The 6,750-nt window shown below is 38.1% G+C and overlaps 1 protein-coding gene and 1 non-coding gene across 2 annotated transcripts in view; both read left to right on the top strand.

The window, feature by feature from the left end:
* Window positions 1-6,750, top strand: part of LOC101296210 — a 14,892-nt gene that overhangs the window by 3,567 nt on the left and 4,575 nt on the right. The window lies entirely within an intron of this gene.
* On the top strand, window positions 1,814-6,671 carry LOC101300729. The gene is made up of 6 exons (XR_184731.1): window positions 1,814-1,962; window positions 3,746-4,507; window positions 4,836-4,933; window positions 5,476-5,639; window positions 5,916-5,965; window positions 6,097-6,671. It is a non-coding gene; the product is annotated as an uncharacterized LOC101300729 (transcript).

Genomic DNA, 6,750 nt, shown 5'->3' with positions numbered 1-6,750 from the left:
CGACTGCATAACGCTCGTCGACGCCAAAGAATCGTCAACCTTTGGCTACAAAACAGTGATCTGAGAGTTCGAGAGACGACCTCTGGAGACGCTTGTGATGCTCGACGTCGTTTTGCCGCTCGTCATCGGAATGATCGACTCGGATGACGTCGATGTTCAGATCGCTTCACTCTATGCTCAATTTCGGGGAAGACAATGAGGTGTGAGCTACTTCAATTTAGGTTCAATGTTATTTTCTTCCTTTTAATTTCTGATTATTCTACTAGTTTGATTGATTATGCCGATTTTGTTCTTGTTTAATTTCTGGTTTAATATGTAATTTGGAAGCTTTCAAATCCACTAGTTTTGACTTTTGCATGTTGCTGATTCAATTGCTTGATTGATGAATCAATGGACGTAGTAGCTTTTTTAGGCGGTGGTAGTAGTTTTTGTGGCTGGTGGTAGTAGCTTTTGTGTTCATCGGAAACCTCACAGTAGTAGCTTTTGTGTTCATCGGAAACCTCACAGTAGTAGCTTTTGTAGGCGGTGGTAGTAGCTTTTGTAGTTGGTGGTAGTAGCTTTTGTGGCTGGTGGTAGTAGTTTTTGTGTTCGTCGGAAACCTCATAGTAGTAGCTTTTGTAGGCGGTGGTAGTAGTTTTGTGGCTGGTGGGTAGTAACTTTGTGTTCATCGGAAACCTCATAGTAGTAGCTTTTGTAGGCGGTGGTAGTAGCTTTTGTAGCTGGTGCTAGTAGCTTTGTCGCTGGTGGTAGTAGTTTTTGTGTTCGTCGAAAACCTCACAGTAGTAGCTTTTGTAGGCGGTGGTAGTAGCTTTTGTAGCTTGTGGTAGTAGTTTTTGTGGCTGGTGGTAGTAGCTTTTTTAGCTTGTAATAGTAATTTTTGTCATCATCGGAGGTCGGTCGGAAACCTCACCGGAGGTCGGTCGGAAATCTCGCTGGAGGTCGGCCGGAAACTTTTGTAGTAGCTTTTGTAGGCGGTGGTAGTAGCTTTTATAGCTGGTGGTAGTAGCTTTTTTAGCTGGTAGTAGTAAATTTTGTTATCGTCGGAGGTCGGCCGGAAATCTCGCCGGAGGTCAGTCGGAAATCTCGCCGGAGGTCGGCCGGAAACTTCGCCGGAAACCTCGCCGGAGGTCCGCTGGAAATCTCGTCGGAGGTCCGCTGGAAATCTCGTCGGAGGTCCGCCGGAGACTGTTCCGAAATGAGAGTGGTTGTTGACTTTTTATACTAGTGGCATTCTTGTAAATATAAAGGAGAAAATCTAATTTTTTTTTGTTGGATGGCAGTCTGTAATTATGTTGAACTTTAATACTTAATGCAAAACTTTATTTAGACTTGGGTGGACTTATGTGGGTAAAAATGTTGGGGTGGATCTATGTGGGAAAAAATGTCTCAAAGTGGACTTATATGTAATTAGCCCTATTTGAAAAGAGTCTGATAACTTCCTTTTACCCATGGTAAATTGTATGTTATACCACACTGTATAGCAGAATTGTATTTCCTTCGATGTGGGGGAAACTTGGAACCAATTTTACAAACGCATGTGCGCCTCATGTGTCCTCCCTTAAGTGCTATTCTAGAAGAATGAAATTAAACTTTTATAAATTGAAATCATGTATTGATGTTATAATATCATGTATTGATGTTATTTACTCTATACTAAAACGTGTACAGCCCATCACTGTTCATATGGACCCCCCGGAACTTACATGTTCGTCCCGTTTTCACGTTTATTCGCAGTTTTGCCATTACCCGTATGAACTTACATTTTTGTCCTGCTCTCCCGTTTATTCGCAGTTTTGCCGTTAGTTCTTAACCGCTGGACTGGATCGATGCCTACCTCTTCTTTCCTCCTCTCTCTTGCCTCTCTGCATACTGCGACTTACGTCCTCGCTCTTCGCCGCTTCTTTTCTCTCGATCTTCGCCGCTTCTTACTTTCTCAAGCGATTGATTTGGGGTTCGTCAAAGGCAAGTGGTTTTGGGTTTGTGTTTGTGTTCGTTAAATACTATGACTGTATTTGTGTTTTGATATTAGCAATATAATCAGTTGGAGTCGTAATTGCTAGAGTTGAATCAAATTTCTGCTTATGGGTTTCTACTTTGTGTTTTTCTGCTAATCTTGAATCGTTTCCTTCTCGGTTTCGGTAGGTCTTCAAAACCCATTCGTATTGCTATCTTCGTCTTTCTATTTGAAAAGGAAGTTTGGGTTTTCAGCTTCCTGTTTTTGTTGTTTCTGAGCTTCGAATCGTAGGGTTTGTTGCCGATTGGCTTGGACGATTTCCATTTTGTTCGTTTCCAGGTGGTTTTGGGTTTCTGTATTTGTGTTTTGGTTTTGATATTCGCCGCTTCTTCTTTCTTCTAATTGAATTGCATTTGTGTTTTGATATTAGCAATATAATCAGTTGGAGTTGCAATTGCTAGAGTTGAATCAAATTTCTGCTCATGGGTTTCTACTTTGTGTACAGCATGATCTGTTTGTTGGTTATTGCTGTCTGTTTTCTTGGTCCAACCAAGATGTGATTAGTGGCATTCAATATTATTATGAACTAGAACAGAAATTTGATTCATTGCCTGTATGAACAATGAATCAAAATTTGCAATGATTACCATGAATTAATCACATTGCATACTGTTAGAATATCAAAAAAGTAAATTCAAATTTGATTCATTGCCAGTATGAGGTTAAGGGATCTGTAGAGAGAAGTCATAGTTACGGCATCACCCTGGACTGTTATTCTCGGCATCATGAGAATCTCTAGCATCAGTCACCAAAGTTATATGCATCTGATTTCTCTGAAAGCACACCTCTATTTGCATACTGACGTGAAAAGTCTTCCCTACATTATGGATATTGTTATTATTAGATCAAGAAACATTTTTGACACAAGTGAAATGTAGCGATGAATGTTATGTTTTATCAAATAAACCTTACTCATATTTTGGATGTTTCATCAAATAAACCTTACTCATATTTTTTGCTGTTAGTTGCCGTATTGCTCATGAACCAAACCAAAATCTAAGATATTGGGAATCATGTTTTCATCTAGCAAAATGTGCTAGCTGACAGGTCTCAGTGTATAATTCTTAGGGATTTGTGATTGGTGACAGTTGGGACCTGTAGATTCTTAGAATTCAGGTACATGATCGAGGTGGGGCTGAGGTTATCATTTTGATGATCACAGAGATATGTAGAAATTTAGTTATGAGTCATTTCAAATTCTTATGTTTGTTACTGTTAGCAATCCAACTTCAAAATAATGCTTAAATGCTCAGTTTTGTTCTTAGTCTAAGATAGTTTCCTGGAGTGCTTTGTTCATGCCAGCTGGTGTGACTTTGTTTCAATGTTTGAGAAATGAAAATCACAGCTTTGCATCATGAGTTCAGATGCAAAAAGTTAGTGAATTCAAAAATTCCTGAAAGTTAGTGAATTCAAAAAGTTCGTTCCATTAAATATCCCGGATTGTATTCAGGGAATCCTATTATTGTTTTACTACCATAAGGTTTTTCTTCTTGGTGTGTTATTGTTAGTGTTCTATATGCAACGTCTTACCTAATTTGAATATTTTTTTTTCCCTTTGTCTTATTCGCTTCCCTATTATGAGGTTCAGAGTCCTCATATATATATATATATATATATATATGAGTAATCTTACCTAATTTGAGTTTTTTTTTTTTCTTTGCTTAGTCGCTTACCAAATATTTCCAGTTTTCGTTGCCAAAGTTTTGAGTGATTGTTCACATGTAATGCCAGTTTCAGCTATGCTGCCTAAATTCAGAACTTCCAAGAGGAAAGCGTTTTTCAGAACACCAGAAAATTTGCAACCAGAACTTACAGGTCATGAGACAGCAGCACCTTCGCATAGTAAAGGGTGTACCAAGCAGCTTGCACTGTTCATATGGTACCCTGGAACTTACATCTTCATCCCTGTTTCCAGTGTAATCACGCTTCTGCCATTTTCGTCTTACATACTCAACCGCCTCAGCCGCCAGCGCATATCGCGCGTGTCTTCCTTCTATTGCGACGCAGAAAGAGATTGAGATGGATGAGAGAGCCTGAGAGAGTGAAAGAGAGGCCGATTGAGGTTTGAGAATTGAGACTGACGATTGTTGTGGTTGTTGTAACCATGCCCCATCTGCAAAACCGAAAAGAAGATCTAACCTGTTAATAGGGCGAGATAAGAGAGAGCAAAAGGTGTGTCGATCGATCGATGGGGGCTGAACAGAAGAGAAAGCGGGAAGAGAGAGCGTGAGAGAAGAGGACGGCGAGATGGGAAGAAATCGATATATGGAGGGTAAAAAACTCGCTCTTTGCCGCTTATATCTTCTGGATGTTCGCCGCTTCTTTCCCTGTCATAGTGGTGCTACTAGAATCAGAAGATTCAAAGCGAAATTGAATGGTGATACTTTTTGGCCCAAAAACATAATCAAGATATAACTACTCAATGCAATTGCAGCAGCATGAGATCCATTTGAAAAAGCCCTCATCTACTGTAGTAACAGATCTCAACTCCAGGTACTTCAGATTTGATGAGTGATTTTCTTTTGTTGTGATCTCCAAATTGATTTTTCAGTCCTTGCTTCTGCGTTTGTTTTTGATTCCTTACTTTTGGTTTGCCGTTGTGATTTCTCATATTACATCCTAGAAAACGTATATGGATGGATGATTATTATTCAGTTGTTCTTTGAATTTTTTGCTTTACATGATTATATGGATGAATTCGATGGGGTATACCCAGGTATAAGCTAGGGCCATGAGATAAATTCTGATGATCATCATCTTCTCTTTAGTTTTTTTCTTATTTGTATCACAAGGGGAAAATAACACTTTTATCATTCAACAGTTGATGAGTTGATTGGGGACCCATGATCACCATTAGAACAAATACAAATCTACCTGGCTCACCTGATGGATAACTCAAAGTCAATATTGGAGGCACAGGTTTGTATAGCTCACGATGTCTAACTAATTAGAGTTGTTTCAACTGATATTAATTCTTATGTTGACTCGATTTTTGCTCATACAAAGCTTTGAATCAAAGCAGGCCAGCATGTTCACCGCATTAGACAACCTATTCGCTTTGTTTAATGCAATACTACTTCAGTCACACTTGATAAAAGTTGTCAGTATTTACTTAATATTAATCTCTCTCATATACATGTTCACAAGCACAAAGCGAACATACACAGTTAGACCTTGGCTATGTATCGGTACATAACTCTCTCTTACTATGAAAAATAAGACTTCTACATACAGACACTTATACGGGTTCAAAAACTTATATTGACTTCGTATATGTAATTCTCTTCACAGGGCGGTGTTTAACTCTCTTAGTAAACTTAGTAAATGTACCAATACTTTGGTTCACAAGGAATGATATTGATCAACAAACATGGAAGATAAACCTTCTCATGTCTTTCTTTGCAACGACTGCTTTAGTTCATCTAATGCATGCATTGATTGAGAAGATTAATGGCATGCAGAGATACCAGAATTTCACATGGGATGAAGATAGTGATTTAAGCTGGTCCTCTTGGCTTGACAGTAACTTACCAGAAGATGAAGACTGTTCTGAAGACCCTGACTACTTAGTTCCAAAAGCAGTAGCAATTCATTCTACTGATTTACGTAATATCAGAATAATTTGGTTAGTCTTTCATATATTTTTCACTTCATCCTTCCCTTTGAATCTTGCGACTTCCTTTGCCCCTTCATCTTAGTCGATTTAGAAACTGATATGGTATCATTTCTTTGCTTGGATAAATAATGATATGTACACTTCATTTAGTTCAATTTTTCTAGATAATGCAATAAGGGGGTACAGATACTACACGATATAGACTGAATTTACTTATTTCTCATTTGATATTTAAGTTGCAAGCAAGTACCAATACGATAGTGATCCTGTGATTACTACATGCAGTATTTCTGTGGAGAGTACAAGTTGAAAAATGCGTTGTTCATAATCCAGAGGTAAAAAAATGATTTCAATATGGGTGTTTGTGGAGGGATACTTTTCTAATACCATGCCATGTTCTCTTCTCATAATATGTCCATCAGCGCTCTTTTTAATGTATTTTTTTTTAACGAACAATTTAATGTAGGTAACGGTGAGAATTGCCCTGTATGAGGGACGATGGAACTTCAACAACAAGGTGTTAATTGTCTTTTACATGTCATCTATTAGTTACTCATGCAGCTGATGGTAAAGGAATCTCAGTCTATTGCCATGAAAATTTTCCCCTGCTCAAGTTGTTTTTTATGCCTCATTATTAAATCTAATCTTTTGCTTTTCTCACACTAAAACATGAAATTTCCAGACGATATTTGCAAAACCTGATTTGCTTCCTTTATTTTCTGTAAGCTTTTACTTCTCAATACTTTGCTATGTACTTGGCTCAACTAATCTTTCACTTGATTATCTAAATATGATTTTTTTACATATTTTAGGTACTAGGGCAGTACATTTGTGGTCTCTATAGGTAGAGGTGAAGGTGCAATAGAAAGGAACCCAACAGGAACCCAACATAACTAGGCATATGTTATGTTGGTTTATTATGCACAGGCTTTTGGTTAGACTGATGTTTGCATCTACTTTGTTATGCAGGAAATATAATTGTCTGTTGTGGTTCATATTTAGCTTCCCCTCAACATCGACAACACCAATTGCTGGGTATAGGTATATGGTATTGAATTTTGATTTGCTTATAACTTGCTCATCTTTCTTGCTTGCTTTTGCGTCGGGTTGTTTATACCGT

Source organism: Fragaria vesca, linkage group LG5 (genome assembly GCF_000184155.1).
Source record: "Fragaria vesca subsp. vesca linkage group LG5, FraVesHawaii_1.0, whole genome shotgun sequence".
NCBI lineage: Eukaryota > Viridiplantae > Streptophyta > Magnoliopsida > Rosales > Rosaceae > Fragaria > Fragaria vesca.
Note: the sequence above shows the minus strand (reverse complement) of the source record. Positions and strands in the feature narration are given on the sequence as shown.